Source organism: Dama dama, chromosome 32 (assembly GCF_033118175.1).
Source record: "Dama dama isolate Ldn47 chromosome 32, ASM3311817v1, whole genome shotgun sequence".
NCBI classification, from domain to species: Eukaryota; Metazoa; Chordata; class Mammalia; order Artiodactyla; family Cervidae; genus Dama; species Dama dama.
This window is the reverse complement of record NC_083712.1, coordinates 19846363-19865625: the sequence shown is the minus strand read 5'-3', so window position 1 is coordinate 19865625 and position 19263 is coordinate 19846363. Positions and strand designations below refer to the sequence as shown.

The following is a 19263-nucleotide window of genomic DNA, read 5'->3' as shown; positions in this document are numbered from 1 at the left end:
ACCTGAGTTCAAATTCTGTCTCTTGGGACTTCCCCGGTGGTCCAGTGGTTGAGAGTCTGTGCTCCCAGTGCAGAGGGCAGGGGTTTGATCCCTGGGGAGCTAAGATCTTGCAAGACACACATTGAGGAAAAAAAAATATCCTGCCTCGTCCACTTACTAGATGTGTGATCTTGAGTAAATTGCTTGACATTTTTAAGCCTTGTGTATGAATGCACATTAGGAATAATACCTATGTCACTGGATTTTTGTTAAAGTTAAATGAGATAATCTGTGAAACATATGTATCATAGGGCTTAAATATACTAGAAATTCAAAAGCAGGGTTCACTATGGGACACTGTAAAAGCAGTGCTAAGGGGAAGGTCCATAGCATTACAGACTTACATCAAGAAACAAGAAAAAAACCAAATAAATAACCTAACTCTACACCTAAAGCAATTAGAGAAGGAAGAAATGAAGAACCCCAGGGTTAGCAGAAGGAAAGAAATCTTAAAAATCAGGGCAGAAATAAATGCAAAAGAAACTAAAGAGACCATAGCAAAAATCAACAAAGCTAAAAGCTGGTTTTTTGAAAAAATAAACAAAATTGACAAACCATTAGCAAGACTCATTAAGAAGCAAAGAGAGAAGAACCAAATTAACAAAATTAGAAATGAAAATGGAGAGATCACAACAGACAACACTGAAATACAAAGGATCATAAGAGACTACTACCAGCAGCTCTATGCCAATAGAATGGACAACTTGGATGAAATGGACAAATTCTTAGAAAAGTATAACTTCCCAAAACTGAACCAGGAAGAAATAGAAGATCTTAACAGACCCATCACAAGCAAGGAAATCGAAACTGTAATCAAAAATCTTCCAGCAAACAAAAGCCCAGGACCAGATGGCTTCACAGCTGAATTCTACCAAAAATTTAGAGAAGAGCTAACACCTATCTTACTCAAACTCTTCGAGAAAATTGCAGATGAAGGTAAGCTTCCAAACTCATTCTATGAGGCCACCATCACCCTAATTCCAAAACCAGACAAAGATGCCACAAAAAAAGAAAACTACAGGCCAATATCACTGATGAACATAGATGCAAAAATCCTTAACAAAATTCTAGCAAACAGAATCCAACAACATATTAAAAAAATCATACACCATGAACAAGTGGGCTTTATCCCAGGAATGCAAGGATTCTTTAATATCCACAAATCAATCAATGTAATACACCACATTAACAAATTGAAAGATAAAAACCATATGATTATCTCAATAGAGGCAGAGAAAGCCTTTGACAAAATTCAACACTCATTTATGATTAAAACTCTCCAAAAAGCAGGAATAGAAGGAACATACCTCAACATAATAAAAGCTATATATGACAAACCCACAGCAAGCATCACCCTCAATGGTGAAAAATTGAAGGCATTTCCCCCGAAATCAGGAACAAGACAAGGGTGCCCACTCTCACCACTACTATTCAACATAGTGTTGGAAGTTCTGGCCACAGCAATCAGAGCAGAAAAAGAAGTAAAAGGAATCCAGATAGGAAAAGAAGAAGTGAAACTCTCGCTGTTTGCAGATGACATGATCCTCTACATAGAAAACCCTAAAGACTCTACCAGAAAATTACTAGAGCTAATCAACAAATGTAGTAAAGTTGCAGGATATAAAATTAACACACAGAAATCCCTTGCATTCCTATATACTAACAATGAAAAAACAGAAAGAGAAATTAAGGAAACAATACCATTCACCATTGCAACAAAAAGAATAAAATACTTAGGAGTATATCTACCTAAAGAAACAAAAGACCTATACATAGAAAACTATAAAACACTCATGAAAGAAATCAAAGAGGACACAAACAGATGGAGAAACATACCGTGTTCATGGATTGGAAGAATCAATATTGTCAAAATGGCTATTCTACCCAAAGCAATCTATAGATTCAATGCAATCCCTATCAAGCTACCAACGGTATTTTTCACAGAACTAGAAGAAATAATTTCACAATTTGTATGGAAATACAAAAAACCTCGAATAGCCAAAGTAATCTTGAGAAAGAAGAATGGAACTGGAGGAATCAACCTGCCTGACTTCAGACTCTACTACAAAGCCACAGTCATCAAGACAGTATGGTACTGGCACAAAGACAGAAATATAGATCAATGGAACAGAATAGAAAGCCCAGAGATAAATCCACGAACCTATGGACACCTTATCTTTGACAAAGGAGGCAAGGATATACAATGGAAAAAAGACAACCTCTTTAACAAGTGGTGCTGGGAAAACTGGTCAACCACTTGTAAAAGAATGAAACTAGAACACTTTCTAACACCATACACAAAAATAAACTCAAAATGGATTAAAGATCTAAATGTAAGACCAGAAACTATAAAACTCCTAGAGGAGAACATAGGCAAAACACTCTCCGACATAAATCACAGCAAGATCCTCTATGACCCACCCCCCAGAATATTGGAAATAAAAGCAAAACTAAACAAATGGGACCTAATGAAACTTAAAAGCTTTTGCACTACAAAGGAAACTATAAATAAGGTGAAAAGACAGCCCCCAGATTGGGAGAAAATAATAGCAAATGAAGAAACAGACAAAGGATTAATCTCAAAAATATACAAGCAACTCCTGCAGCTCAATTCCAGAAAAATAAATGACCCAATCAAAAAATGGGCCAAAGAACTAAACAGACATTTCTCCAAAGAAGACATACAGATGGCTAACAAACACATGAAAAGATGCTCAACATCACTCATTATCAGAGAAATGCAAATCAAAACCACAATGAGGTACCATTACACGCCAGTCAGGATGGCTGCTATCCAAAAGTCTACAAGCAATAAATGCTGGAGAGGGTGTGGAGAAAAGGGAACCCTCTTACACTGTTGGTGGGAATGCAAACTAGTACAGCCGCTATGGAAAACAGTGTGGAGATTTCTTAAAAAACTGGAAATAGAACTGCCATATGACCCAGCAATCCCACTCCTGGGCACACACACTGAGGAAACCAGATCTGAAAGGGACACGTGCACCCCAATGTTCATCGCAGCACTGTTTATAATAGCCAGGACATGGAAGCAACCTAGATGCCCATCAGCAGATGAATGGATAAGGAAGCTGTGGTACATATACACCATGGAATATTACCCAGCTGTTAAAAAGAATTCATTTGAATCAGTCCTAATGAGATGGATGAAACTGGAGCCCCTTATACAGAGTGAAGTAAGCCAGAAAGATAAAGAACATTACAGCATACTAACACATATATATGGAATTTAGAAAGATGGTAACGATAACCCTATATGAAAAACAGAAAAAGAGACACAGAAATACAGAACAGACTTTTGAACTCTGTGGGAGAAGGTGAGGGTGGGATGTTTTGAAAGAACAGCATGTATATTATCTATGGTGAAACAGATCACCAGCCCAGGTGGGATGCATGAGACAAGTGCTCGGGCCTGGTGCACTGGGAAGACCCAGAGGAATCGGGTGGAGAGGGAGGTGGGAGGGGGGATCGGGATGGGGAATACGTGTAAATCTATGGCTGATTCATATCAATGTATGACAAAACCCACTGAAATGTTGTGAAGTAATTAGCCTCCAACTAATAAAAAAAAAAAAAAAAAAAAAAAAAAAACTCCTCTGAAAAAAAACAAAAAACAAAAAACAAAACAAAAGCAGGGTTCATATTTCATTCAACATTCAATCCCTAATAGTATTAGCTGTGTGTAGACACTGAATAAAGTTGGCCTACCTGAATTGAATTTGTGGCAGATTTTGAACTACGGATTAATTACCAACTGTAGCTGTTAGATAATTATTTGATCCTACTGTAATAAAGGTTTATAAATTTGCCAAATGTCAAGGCCAATCATTTGAATTTGATCCGTATTTGTAAGGCAAAACAGTTCTACTCCTTGGCACTAAGAGAAACATTAATTCAATTAATCATTGTAGGCAATAAATTATTTAAAAAACTAAAATACTGGATCTAAAGAATTTAAAATGTAGGTGTGATATAAGTGAAAACAAGTATTTAAGCATTTCTATTTTCATCATACTCATTTATATCACATGAAGAAATTGCTCATGCAATTTATATATGTACATGGAAATAAATTTCATAATCAAACATAGCACTCAATCACTGATTTAAAAGCTAAAAATAAACAATTTTCATGGACACAAATAAAAATTAGAGTAGGTTATTAACGTCCAACATTGCCAAGCATTGCTTAACAGTCCTATAGTATTATGGAATTGGAGTAGAATTTAGAAACGGAGGCAGTGTCATTGTTTCTGACATGCATTTGGTTGTATGTTAATTGGCAAAAACTCTTTGAGTCTGGAAGATACAAAGATTAGCCTCCTGTTTCTGGAATATCAATAGTCACAAAATGCCAAATATATTTCACCCCCCCCCCCAAAAAAAAAAGATGGAGTTGGTTAGAGTCTTTGCAAGAAGTTGTCTCAGGATCTGTTGGGTCAAAAGATAGACTATATTTCCTAGCACTGGGAAATATTAGACTTTACTCCCTGTGTGCCAGACATATTTGCACCCAGACTAAACAGTATTTATCCACTGTGCTTACTGGAACAGGGAAGCACTTATATCAGTCCAATGCCCTTAATAAGAATTAGTTTCCATCAGAGACAGGAAAACGAATGATGCAAATCATTCCCCTTATTATTTTCTTTAGTATTATGTACTTCCTCTTGGAGAAATTAAAATATTCTCCTTGGAAAATTTAGCAGAGTGAAATATTTTTTAAAGGCATCATATATTTTTTTAAAATCTTTGTTATTTTAATGTACACAGTTATGACAAAATATATGGGCTGCACAAGTCACACAAAGCTTCCCAAAGATCCCTGTTTTTGGCTTCATGGCATCATTCCTGGAACCCTGTCTCCAAGTGATTGATGGAATTAAAAGTTGACCCAAAGAAAACCAACTATTGGCAGGGCCAGCATCCAGTAAACGTCTGTCAGGGTTGCTAAGACCAACATGGGCTGCACTCTGTTCTAGATGGAGACTAGACTCCATTGACCAGATCCTGCTTTGGAGAAGCTAGGTCTGCAGATAAAATGGGGGAACATCTACCAGCAGTGGTGTGAGAAGCAGAAGCAGAGAACTGTACCTCGGTAGCGATGGGTATTTCTCAATGCTCCCTCCATCCCCCTAAAACCTGGCTCAACCATTGCTCATGTGTCGCGATTGACATTTGTTTTTTCCAGGCCTATGGACATGGGTTTCTGTGTTTCTCTCTTTCTTTGCCAAGTTCCCTGATCATACTTCTTTACCGCCCAGGTAACCCGAGTACCTCTAAATCCTTATACTCCAAAAGCACCCAACGCAGCCTCCACCAGCATTCTGACTCCAGGCTGGGTTTCTCCATAACGTTGGTTAGTTAATATTTACTCACAAAAACTGAGCTTCTAAGAAATGTCTCTTTAAAAATGTGTTGTATTAAAAAAAAAATAAGAAAAAAATTTAAAAAAATGTGTTGTATTTAGAGCAAATACATTAGCATGCTTTTTTTTTTTATTGCCAAAATGTTTTGAATAATCATCTGTCAATCACATTTCCCTTTTGTGGGAAGAGAAAGGTCAGCAAGTTGGCAAAAAAAAAAAAAAAAAATGACAGCTCTGGATAGGGTTTTGGTAGGTGGGGATAAAAAGTCACTTCTCATGTACGCAGCTGCGTGTAATGAATGCAACATGTTTGAGGCCTATTCTTGGATCAGTTCCCCTACATTTTAAACTCAACTTTTCTTGGCAAGATTTCTGGGGCCATACTGTGTATGTGTCTGAATTCCTTCAGCCAAAATCTCTTAATATGAAAATTCAGCAGTATTGCAGTCTGTGTAGATGTCATGACTCAAAATCCAGTCTGTTTTATGTACCCTGTGACTCCGGACTGACCTCTTTATTACTATGGGCTTATTTTTAGCACAAAGTGATATTTATCTATGTCATTTTCTAAGGCTATATATAAAGATGGGTATATATATTATCCTGTAGACTTATCGTTTACAAGGAATATGTAGGGAAGGAAAGCATTTTTTAAGTGAATTAACAGAAAACACATATAACCCAAACCACAGCCTGGCTTTTACCTTAATGAGTAACAATTCCATTGCTGAAAAGAGAGCCAGGCAAGTTCCATCCTGGGGAACCCGGCTTCCTTTCTCTCCCAAAGGAGAAGTTCCTCTCAAAATATGGCCACCCCTCCCTCAAAGCAAACGGAAACTCCCTTTTGCATGTTTAAGGTTTCACTTCTATATTCTGGAATTAAGGCTGTATTTGAAAAAATAATTTTTCAGAAATGTGATCTCCGTCACAAAAACATCTGAATGTCCAAACATCAAAACAAAAGTTATAACACAGATTCTGTTCAACGAGTATAAGTAAAAAGTGGAATATTTTCCCAAGTGAAAAAACCCACGATGATGTTTTTAAAAATTTATGAATCTGAAAAGTCTTACTGACTGAGTCCCTAGAAGTCATTCAGCACATAAAGAATTTAAATATCAAATCTGAACAGTAACACAAAAAGATTTTGAAAATAAGCTAGAAATCATGAACAGATGCCTCAGCATGAAAGAAATTAGAAATACAAATATGCAAAACTGAAAGGCAAATATTTTGGAAACATGTTTAGAAATTCAATAATTTTCAACAGATAATGAACATGGAGGGATTTTATTTTCTATTTAGAAGATTGTGAATTGTTCTATAAATTTAACAATTAATCTTAATATTTTAAATTATATTTGTCAAAGTATTAAGCCTAGGTTCAAAATCACATGGAGTTTTAAAATACTTGTCAGATCAAGTAATGAGATAATAACAGGTTTTTGTTTCATATTAAGGAAAGTGATCTGGGCCCAAAAGATATTAAGACATTGAAATAAGGTCTAAATATTCTGAAATACAATTAGTTTACTGCAAAGTACATTAATGACTAAATTAATCCCTATTTTATTTTAGCTTCTGGTAAAAGTAGGGTTCTAGTTGTACAAAGGAAATTGACAACACAATGAAAATGATGGAAAAAGCATCCACTCATGTTTTTCTTTATATTTCTGAAAAGAGATTTACCTAAGTGTCAATGATGGTGTGACAGTCCTTCGTCATTACCTTGGTAGTTGTATTAACTATCTTCAGGCCGCTTATTTGATTTAAAATTTTTTCTACGGCAGTGTGTCTGCTTTCATTAGTTTTTTTAAGTCAAAGATTAAAAACTAGATAAAATACTACATTCTCCGTGGTTCTCCAATATTGGAGTGTGGAAGGAGCTAAGCTACCCATGCAACCAATTACTTTCTCCGGTAAATCCATTATTTGTCAGAATACTGCAAAATATCCATGAGAACTGAACTGATGGTCCATGTGTAAATACTGGCACTGCTTAAAGTAAAAGAGACATTTACTCCCAAACCAAATTACATTTGGAACATTTCGGAAAGAAATGCATAATATACCATTGCAGAAATCCTAACATGTTCAATTTCCACTTTGAGCGTTTTTGATTCAACTCTTTTGTGGCCAACTCAGTGGAGTTCATTCAGCAAAAGAAAGCAATATATTTTGATAGAAAGAATGGAAGCACGAGGTTTCGGAGATTAACCAGGGATCAATCTGGTCTTGACTAACCATCCTTGGGGCACTTGGAAACATCTGTGTTTCATCAGACACTCCTGAAAACGCAGTGCATACCACCACGGAAAAGTCTCCTCCAAACTCTCTCCCTTTCTAATGGAATGTTTTACCAAGATTTGTTTTATATGTTTGACAGAAAATAAATTACTAAGATATAGGAGATTGTCTGAAGATTTGTGATCCTTACAGAGTAGGTTAATATGAGTTAGACAAGATCAGCCTTCAGGATATGTAAGAAGTACAAATGTTTTCAGTAGTTGTCTTAGGCAAGCGTAATAATATGGATTGCTTGACTTTTTTTTTTTAAAGAAATTTAAAACAATAAAAAACAATAAACATCTTCCTTGATCACTCCAGAGACTGTAATTCAGTTCACATAGTCCCCTAAATTATATAACATTTATTTTCTGAAGCCATTACTTAAAAGTGCAACGGCTAGTGTGGAAAGAAAAATAAAGAGTGAATGAGTCAAGTGTTTATTTCCTTAGATGATTATCTTCATTATTAAAAGCAAAATAATGTAGCAAGTGAATATTCTCAAAAAAATCTAAAAATAAGAATCAATGTGCAAGCACTAAATTTTGATATAACATCTCAGACATCTTTCCTATCTATGTTATGCCACATCATCAAAATGATACAGTTTTTACATAATATATTTTTCTTAACACATTATACCTTGTTTCACTGTTCTGTTGATTGTTTCAAGTTAAGAAAATGATGGACAAAATGTCAATAACACAGATTAAAGTGAAAACTCTATTGTGCCAGTAACCATTACTTTGAGAATAACATAAAATTCTTGAGTAAATAAATTTCCAGTATTTTTTGTTTTTTTATTTTTAAAACCTTTTATTTTCTATTGGGGTCATTAGTCGTTCAGTCACGTCCAACTCTTTGAAACTCCATGGACTGTATCCTGCCAGGCTTCTCTGTCTATAGGATTTTCCAGGCAAGAATACTGGAGTGGGTTGCCATTCCCTTCTCCAGATATTGGGGTATAGTTGATTAACAATGTTGTTGTGTTGGTTTCAGGTGTATAGCCAAGTGATTTAGTTATGCATGCATCTGTTCTTTGATTTCAGTCATAACTGATGAGGTTAGATATAATTTTAGGAGATAAAGTCAGCAAAAATTTAACTCATAAAAATGGCACTCTTCTGTATTATTATTCTCTCCTTTTAAATTCCTCTTAACCTTGATTGTTAAAAAGAAAACAAACAAAAAAAGCAAGTCTGTGGTTGGAGGGAGGAGGATGTTGATAGCTGATCCTGCCTCTAGCAAACATACTCACTTCCCTATAGAATTAACTTAAAAATAGGTCAATTTAGCTCATTTTAAGCAGATTATGTTAATTTTGTCCATTCATTGTTTCTTTTAAGGGTAGTAACATGGTAAAATTTGTGCAAAATCCTCAAATTAAACACTTATTTTGGACATTCTTACATTGAAAATTTTTGGTCATGTACATTTAAAAAAATTCAGGCCTAAATCAGAGACAACAGCAATTAAACAAATTGAACACAATATGCTTAACAATTGTGTTAAACAAATTGAACACAAATGAACAAAATTGTGTAAAAAATATAAATCAACAGGGATAATAAAGTGCTAGAGAAAAAGACTTTACTGAAAGCTTCAAATCTAAGAAATGAAAATGCAACTTGCCATTAAAGATTTATTAAGATATTTTTACACTGAAATTTATAAGAAACATTCCATTTATTTACATTTTTGCTTTTTCACTTTTTCAGAAAGAGCTGCTAGTTAAATTGCCACTTTTTTTTTTTTGCCACTTTTAATATTTCTAAAAATTTTTAACTTTTTCCATTAACTGTAGACTATTACCAATTGCAAACACAAAAAGTAGGAAATATTGGACCAGTCAACAATTCAAAATATAATTGAATGACAGTCTTAGCTTACTTACTGTAGGGTTTTTCATACACTTCATTTTAATTCTTATATACTTTTACAAGTAAAAATGCTTTTTTAAGAACATATTTGTGGGACACTGATAATCCTGCCTTAATTTTTCCTTGAGTAATACAACACAGTAAGATAAAAGTAACAGAACTCTTAAGTACCTTTTTTCCACTAACTATAATATGGGAAAAGAATGACTAAAGTTAATGTAAAGTATAGGTTTAAGTCACTGAATATAAGTGAAAGTCAAGCAATATCTAAATGTTCTTCCTCATGCCTTATAAGTAGCTCATCAGAATATATTAAAACTATTTTAAATCTTAAAGTATGGCTTATTAGCAACTGCCAAAAACATTCTCTCAAAATTAAACATCTTATTGTTATGGTTGATGATAAACAGGTGTTCCTTATTTTAAAAATAAATTGGCCATCTTGGAATTTGCAGTATTAACATATGAAGCTTTGCATACATTTTAGGAAACACGAGTATTTTGTAGTGGTATTGTTCCCTTGCCCACTGCTGATTTTTAACTTTCAGTTTATTTCACTGAACTTCATTAACTCCATTTTTAAAGCCTTTGGAGTGAGCAGTTTTTCAGAACACTGCCTTCTTAACACTGGACATCGCCAAGCAGTTTGAAAGAATAATGCGGCCATATTGACCACAGCTGTGAAAACTTTTACATTATGGGTTTCATATTCAGAGCTATTTGGGACTAAACTTTAACTTCTGCAAATAAAGGGTGATCTGGAAGAAAGGGTTTTAAGGATGTGAAGAAATAACTAATATCTTCTTTACAACCCTCTCCCCACCTCTTCTTCTGTAAATACTTCATACAACCCTACCAGAACTCTGAAAATAAAATGATAGTAAAGAAAATTTTTAAATTCATACACACATGAACAAAGGGAAGGGGAAATGCAATGACAGCAGAAAAGGATGTTGACAAATTTTGGAAGATGGAAAACAAACAAAATGGTGATAATGGTGAAGCAGAGGGAAGGGGTTAAAGCCCAAGGGCCATTAGGAAGGAAAACCCACCAAGGGCAAGCTGAGTCTTTCCTTCAGACCTCAGAAAGTCATGGGAAACAGATGACTGGTGTTCCTGAAGTCTGATGTGTGGAAAATTAATTTTTAAAGTAATCTTATTCACCACACCTTAGAAACTATTTACTGCCTATTTTGTACATTTAATAAAGGAGAGTTCAGGAACTCAGCCAAATTGTTGAGGCAGCATTATTTTGAGATTGGAAGCAGGGACTATGGAGCAAGACTGGCTGACACTAGGCCTGTGACCTCCCCATTTCTTACTTTCTGAGCCTCAGTAGCATCATCTGTAAAATGGGGCACCAATACCACCGACCTCATAGAGTTGCTATAAGTATTAAATGAGTTAATATGTAAGTGGCTTGCTGAGAATTGTGCATGGCGGTTGTGCGCAAATTTTTTTAAATAAGGAATTGTAGTATGAGAGGCAAAATTAAAAAATTTGTTCTCATACATTTAGCACATTTTTCTCCCCCAAGAAAGTTCAGCCCAATACACAGTGAACCTGAATGGCAAGTCGATTCTAAGATTCTAATTTCAAGTGATTCCTCCAGAAGGGATGATTTCCAGGTCTCCACCAAATCCAGAGAGAATTCTTAAATTGGTTCCTTGGGATCTTTCCTGCTCAGTGATGCCCTAATTTACACTTCATAATTTGCAGCCTGCACGTGAGGCATTGTTGAACAGTCTGAACTGAAAAGAAATTCTTATCATAATTAATTTTTAAGGCAGCAGGGACTTGATTATGAGGTTACCCGAAGCCAACAACAGAAGCGGCGATATCAACGTGACAACAGGTCAAAGTAACGCAGGGACGCCTTCCAGGCCACCACAGAATTCATGTGTTTTGGTGTCAAAAGATGCAACTTCACTTCATGATGCCATTTGCAAAGAACTACAGCCCACTGCTTACTTGGCCTTAGCAGCTTCTAATGTCACAGCTTACACTCTTGTAAAAGGAATTTTTAAAAAAACTATAGCTACCCATTGATAAGTAGGCACCTTTACTACATTTAAAGAATTTTGCATGGCTTCAGAAGTGCTTTATGACAGAGGGCTGCATTTGCATTACAAATAGTTTTTATATAGACAAAAAAGAGAAGACTGGGCTTGGAGATGAGGGATATTTTACCAGAAAGAATTTAGGAAGTTATCTTAAGACAGTTTCCTCTTAACCGCAGTGGGATTCATCTCCCAGGGCAATTGCCTAAGAAGAAAATTGCAAAGCTGGCATTTAAATCTGACCTTCAACCAATGGTAATCCAGGATGATGAACTTCAGTGGGAACCTGGGAATTCTGAAGGGCCATTACAGCCCCTGAGGTCACAGTCGGGAGGACCTTCGCTAGCTGATTCAGACCTCCATAAGCTGCAAATCAAGAATATGAATATTCCCTGCTGATTAGAAACAGCTTTGAGTGTTTCTTTTCTTCATAGCTCACTTCATTTTATTTTCTTTTGTTTTAAAAGAATCCTAATAAGCATAAATATAGAACAGATCCATATGAATGCGAGAGCAGACATCTCAGTTCTCTTTGATTCTCACATTTCACTTTCTTGCTCATCCTTACTGCTCTGAATCTGAAGATAGTTATGGCCAGAGGCTAAACATTGACTAACAGAAGTTCTCTCTTCTGGATTCTTTTGGGAATTCTCAGGAGAGCACCCAGCAACAAATGGGAATTAAGATAATACACCTCCTATTTATTTTATCTTTCAAAGTCATACATACAGCATGTAATAAGGGCAGAAACTCTGATCTAGAAGGATGGGTACATTGTGCCAGGGCTTAAGTTTATTCCTCGCTTGGCCACTGGCTTAGGGAAGCGACACCACATAATCATTAGTGTTTCTAAGCTGTCACTTTGGGGATGGTATCTTTTCTATCGCCTTTTTCTCAGCATGACTGGCAGTGAGAGGGCCAGAAGATAACAAAGGATGATGGTAATGGACGTGAAGATAAAGATGGGTAAGTTGATGAAGATATATACAAGGGCTCACAGAAATCTGGGTTTCAACCAGTCTAAGGGAAAGTTTTTTTTTTTCCAAATTGCAGTATAGTTGATTTACAATGTTATGTTAGTTTCTATGACACAAATGAACTTATCTACAAAACAGAAACAGAATAACAGGGAAAGTTTTATTCCAAAATGTCACTTCTCGGGTGACATTGCACGCATTTCAGAATTACCTTCCCCAAGCTGTTCTGCAAGCTGTCCAGTGATGAAACCTTGCTAGTCCCTGGAAGAACTAGATTTATTTCTACAGCACTCAACCTTTTTCCCTTGCACTTATGTGAACTCCTGGTCATCCAGACAACGTATATGCTAGAAGCAAGTGGCTTCCAAAATGGAGATGTACATAGGACGTAAGAAAACTTGCCTCTCCACGTGGAGATATGACTTCTAAGGGAGTTAAATAAAATCCAGAATTCCAAACTGTTGATTTATTATTGGTTTGCTATCATGGCTCCAACCTAGAATATCTTTATAACAACCATTACTTTAGACATGCCTATAGTTTGGTATATATCCATTTATCAATCCTAACATGAATGTTCACAATATACAATCATATTCAAAAGGTTTTGCCTCCAAAGAGACCATAGTTAAACTAAAATTTTCCTTTAATTTCTATGAGCAACTGTACCTGTGCTCCACTTTTAAATTTTATAAGGGCTCTGGAAACTTCCAGACAAAACTCATCATTTCACAGAAGAATCCCAGAGGCCATACCTCTCAAATTATTGGCCATATGCAGGAATAATAAATCCTCACCAGGATAGTACAGTATGTGCATGTGTGTCTGTGTGTGTTTGAGAGAGAGACAGAGAGAGAGAGAGAGGCACAATAGATTATTCTCTCTGGGTGACTGGGACCAATCATGTAGTAATCCAAGTGACAGTGCTTGAGCCATGTCAACTGTTCAGCATTAATTCATTTTGTAACTACAAATAGATTAATTTAAAGCAAGATTTCATCCACCTTAGAACTGCACAATATTTGCCTCTTAAAACACATCTATATTTGTGAGAGTCAGAAATTCATTCAAAATATAAGGTTGCCTGCGAATTGGGCAACATTATAAAAATCAGAGAGATTTGCTCAAATCCCACTTCTGCCCCTTACTGGATACAATCAGACACATTTCTTAACTTTTCTTAACCTCAGTTTCCTCATCTGAAAAATGGGGATAATAATAGGATTTGCTTTATAGGGTTTATATAAAAAGTTAAATAAGATCATGAGTAACGTACATTTAGCAAAGAGCCAGCATAATACACTCAGGAAGCACTTGTTATGGTGATTAATAATTAAAATCTTTAAATGAATAAATAAACAGAAGGTCCTGGCAACTCAGAATTGTCAGCATTGATCTGAAGATTAATTCTCCAAAACTATTTTAAAAATCACCTTCTATATATAATCTCCTTGTGACTTCTATGTCTTCTATATATAATCTCCTGTGACTTTCGTGCATAACCGCAAAGGCAGAATGTGATTCAGAAGAGAGGGGCCAGTCACATCACTCTAAGGGCTTGTCTCAGATTTCCTCCTTTCAGTTCTTATGTCCTTGGTTCCTGAATCTCCTCACGGGTCCCAGTTCTGTGTCTGTGAACCCCTAGTCGACCCAGAAACCCTCTTTCCAAATAAGTAAAGCACATTATGAATTCTACAGTTAAACAGACGTTGCTCCTGGAGAACCTGTTGTATATGTTCTCTATTTCTGACTTGTTTCCTTGACTTGTTATCTGAAAATAAAAGTGAAGCCATACCTAACAGGACTGTCCAGCTTCTCCATCAGCATCGCTGTCTACTGCAATTCAACACACTATACCTTTCGGTTGAAATATTCTACTTTTCCGGCCTGATTTTCTTTGTTCCCCAATATTTTCAAAAACATTTGTTCCCAAGGCAAATCATAGAGCACCTACAGAGATAAATACTTTGGAAATAATAATATAATAATTCATTTTATATTTTAATTTAAGGCCAAATTAGAGGTTTTTTTTTTTCAAAATTAGGGATATTAAAAAACCATATACCTGAAACATGTCTTTATGTATAAATTCAAATTTTGAAATGTAAATCTTCTTTTGGAGAGATGTGTAGATATCAAACATTTAGTTAAAACATGAAAAATGTCCTTGATCATCTATATTTTCAAAGAGTATGTTAGAAACATAAATCATCAAAATGATGGACTCTTCTTGGCTTTTTTTCTTTTTTGTTTTTGGCTCTGTCCTAAGAACACGGATTTTTAACTCTGCCAAATTTACATGAAATATAACTATCATTTAGAAAAATATAAATCTCTTTTTTGTCCTGATACCTATTTTTGTCTTTACTTCTTGACACTTGAATATGCCAATGTAATATTTATTTTTCCCCCTCAAAGCGATTTTTAAGCTTTTATTGGATAATAAGTCATTTCTGGCATTGACTATTTTAGCTATAGGAGACTATATTTTAGGAATACTTTTTCTATCATTGTTCTACACATTGATGTTAGCAACCCATAAAACATGAATGCAAGCAAAATGTAAAAGAATATGCAAGATAGGGGTATATTGTTCACAAAGTAACAGGGTTGGATAATTTTTTGCATTGGTGATAATGATTTTTATATTTGATTATTGAGAAACTAATAAACATTCAAATCTTACATAGCACAGATCAATGAGAAACAAAATTGAAGATTTATTCCCTATTATTGTTTTCCATTCTGCATATTAGATTGGAAATGGAAATTCACTACCTTAGAATTAAGTATTTTGTCATTCATATTTACTCACAACATACTCAGTGACACAATTATGATGAAGACACAGAAAGGACACAGACAGTCATGTAGACATTACTGTCAGAATTTGTAAAGCTGCTGTAAAGACCCTGTAAGACACCGGTAAAGACCCTGCATTGCAGGTTTAGATCGTTTTTTCGATCAGTAAGATCATTTCCATGTCATTAATAGGGAAGACCACTTATTAGGGTATCGTTTGTATAACTGTATAGACAGATTTATTATCTTAAAACAAATTCTATCAAGGAATAATATTATTACAGTTACTTTGGGAAATCACTTGCGACCCTCAGAAAAGTCACATGCACATGACCTGATTTAAGTCATGAGTTATTAACCTCAGCTGAACTCAGGAATAAAATCTTATAAATACCTTGAAAAAATGTAGTGTATCAGAAGAAATGTTAAACTGAAATAAAAACAATCAGGAGACAGCCAGATCATGAAAAATTGCTTGATTCGAAGAACTTTTAAAGGTTAGAGCTCTGTTAGAGGTTTAAAAGACAGAAAGCAATATGAGAGAGAAAATACAAGGAAGGAAAAGATTAATATTCTCCCTGCCTACTTTTTGTTTTATGATGCTCATTTTTTTTTCCTAAGAAGTTACCATTTTTGCAGCTGGTCAGAAATATCACATTTCCTGATGTCTCAAAAGGTTTTATATGACTAAGCTTCACCATACTTTAACTTATATAACATATTAAGCAGCTGTTGAAAATAAAAAGGCATTATAGATATTTGAAAAGAGACACCAGTGAGAGAAAAGCAATTTCTCCTGGGGTGTGCATTAAGACTACTTATTTCCTATAATATTCAAATTTTCACCTATATTATAGCAACTAACCATAGGGATTCTAAAATATAGGCTCCAGGTGCTCTTTACTTGAGACAATTTCTTGGTGCTTTTACAAGTTTGGTTAAAAGTTTTATTTTTAATTAATTAAACATATGGTATGTTGGGGAGGTGGGGATTGGATTTATTACAAGGTGTCTCAGGATGACAAGCATGCCAAACAACTCCTTTTAAATGACTATAAGTAGCTTATTATAAGTGCACTTTATGATGTGAAGAAGAAAAAAAAAAGCATATCAGATCACGACTAAAAAAAAAATCTATATTTAAATTAGGTCAATTTTCACTTCGAGATCATTGTTTAAAATTTTAATAAGCATTTATTTTATGTTGATATATTTTAAGTTTTTCTGTTTTTAGATAGATTGGCAACTTAGGATAATTAAAATACTTGCACACAGCTGTTTATTCACTGTTGTATATGCAAACAGGTAAATGATACCTCTCTGCTAATGAACCTTACTTTATATTAACTTAACATTTCTATATGCAACTTTTTTGCTCCATCTTTGCCTGTTTCTCTTTTCATGCCAAGTGAATAAATGAATATATGAAAGTCGATTTCTAGTAAAAAGAAATGTTCAAACCTGGCTCCCAGTCAAAGGGTTCATGTATAACATAATAGATGTATATTAGTTCTTTCCAATTTCAGAGCAAAATAATTTCAGAGTACTAATTTTGGTTATAACATTATATATTTCTTAAAGACACGAAAGTTAAACTGACTTCCTTTCTGCTGCCAAAAAATCTATAGCACATTTCCGACATTTGAAATGCTACATTCTCTTTTGGAATCAAAGACAACAGTGACAGAATGATGAGACCATTCAAATATGCCATGAGGCTTGAAAATCTTTGTGGTCAGAAAATACAGTTACAGAAGCAAGGAAAAGTTGGCCTTCCTTCTCTCTCCTGTGAAAGATCCAGCTGAAATCCATAGGCTTATGGAAAAAATGGACTTAACAGATATTTAAATATTTTGAAATGGTATGTCGATGAATAGTGTGTCACCAATTAGTATTCAAAACAAGAAAATTATCCACCGGTTTAGCCAACATCAAAGGTTGAGATCTAGTGAAGTGGCACAAATGAAATCACTGGAAAGCTGAAAATTGTTTTAATCTTTCAGTTACAGTAATAGTAGATTTTTAAAAAATAAATGCAAAGCTGATATCTATTTTGTACCTTTCTCTCTTCTAAGTGATTTTGGTCTCTATCTATGTGTGTTCTGAACAATTATTTCATATATGATGTAAACAGCAAAGTTTTTTTTTTTTTTTAATCTATTTATCTCACTGCACTGCATGTGGGATCTTATCTCCCCAGCTAGGGATAGAACCTGTGCCCCCTGAATTGAAAGTGCAGAGTCTTAACTACTGGACTGCCAAGGAAGTCCCAACAGCAAAGCTTTTACACAGTCCCATAATAAAATTCTCTGGGAAATTTTATAAGGATTTATTTTGCACATTTCTTCAGGTTAGTTCAGTATTACACATGTTCTGAGTGAACCACATTTCTAGGCAAGTGCAGAATCAGAATTCCTATTTTAAAGAATTACTTCAAACCCAAAGGGTTAAGGTAGATTTTGGAAATGTAGTTGATGCTTTTAAAAAAGAAAGCTCATTTGTCTTTCCCATGCAGACATATCATAAAATAACTAGATTGCTAAAAAACTAATTTTTCTTAAACCATAGTATTTTTCCATATTGGTTATAAAAATGGTTGATTTCACTTAACAATTCTTTTAAAAGAAATTAATGTCAGTATACATTTCTGAATAGTTTTCAAGTACTTTACAAAATTAAGCAACATCCACAATAGGGATAAATTTTGACAGAACAACCAGGAGCAGAGAGCATGAACTATTAGGGAAATAAACCCCGGTTTGGTCTGATCTGATATCAAAAAAAGTCCAATCACCACAAATAGGCACAAAATTTGACTGTAGTTTCTTAGCAACTATAACAAAAATGAAAATGTTAAGTTACATAGTTTCCACTTGCTGAAAGAAGAAATCAAATTTATTGGCAAGAATAAATTTTTCCAGGAACTAAACTCAGGAAGGAATATATTATATAAGATAACAAACACAATCTTCAACTATGATCTTACAACTTCTATAACTGTCTCACTATGCCAATATATTCCAACCTTAGGACAATTTTGTGCTACTGGATTAAGTTATGTTCTCATTGATATTATGCCCTCTTGATTTAAGAGATTTACTATAATTAGTGTTGACAGGATTGAGTCCACATGTTGGTTGAAAGCTCCTCCAAGGACAGAAACTGTCTTGGATCTACACTTCAAAGTGTTTAGTGATTATTTACCTCCTTCCATTAGGAGCTTGAATGAAATACTCTGAATGACAGTTTAGTTGGGAATAGAAATCACTTATTTTTCCTCTGCACATCAAAAGCATTTTGAAAAAAAAAAATCTTTTGTTTTCTGTTTATACTCTTAGAAGACTTCTGTTTGAGAGGTGATTCTCTGGAGGTAATCTGTTCTCTCAGGTTACTTTAGCATTTTTCTCTCTATTCTTAACATTTCAAATTTTCTTGCCAAAAGTATCTTTTTCCCTGCTCTACACATGTCATCCTTCAGTTCTGGAAAATCCTTAGTTCTAATCCCTTTGAAGGCTGCTTTTCTCTATTTCTTTCTCTTTCTGATATTCTCCAAACCTGTAAGTTGTAGGCAATTATTTTATTCTCCATATTTTTAATATTTTTTTCAACCTCTATTTCTTTATGCTCTCTTTGAATTTCTTAAGCCTAACTTCCAGTCCCCTATTTTTCTCCAACTATGTTGAATTTAGAGATTTATCTTACTTATTATGTTTTTCCGGACCATACTTTTCAGAATTTTTAACAGTACTTTTTCACATACTTTGCTCTCCTCTGTCAAATTTGTTTTCATAGCTTCTTATTCTTTACGAATGATATCCCTTCCCTCATCACTT

General features: G+C 34.6%; 1 protein-coding gene across 1 annotated transcript in view; it reads right to left on the bottom strand.

Annotated features, from left to right (window-relative positions):
* Positions 1–19263, bottom strand: part of TENM3 (teneurin transmembrane protein 3) — a 701853-nt gene that overhangs the window by 338461 nt on the left and 344129 nt on the right. The window lies entirely within an intron of this gene.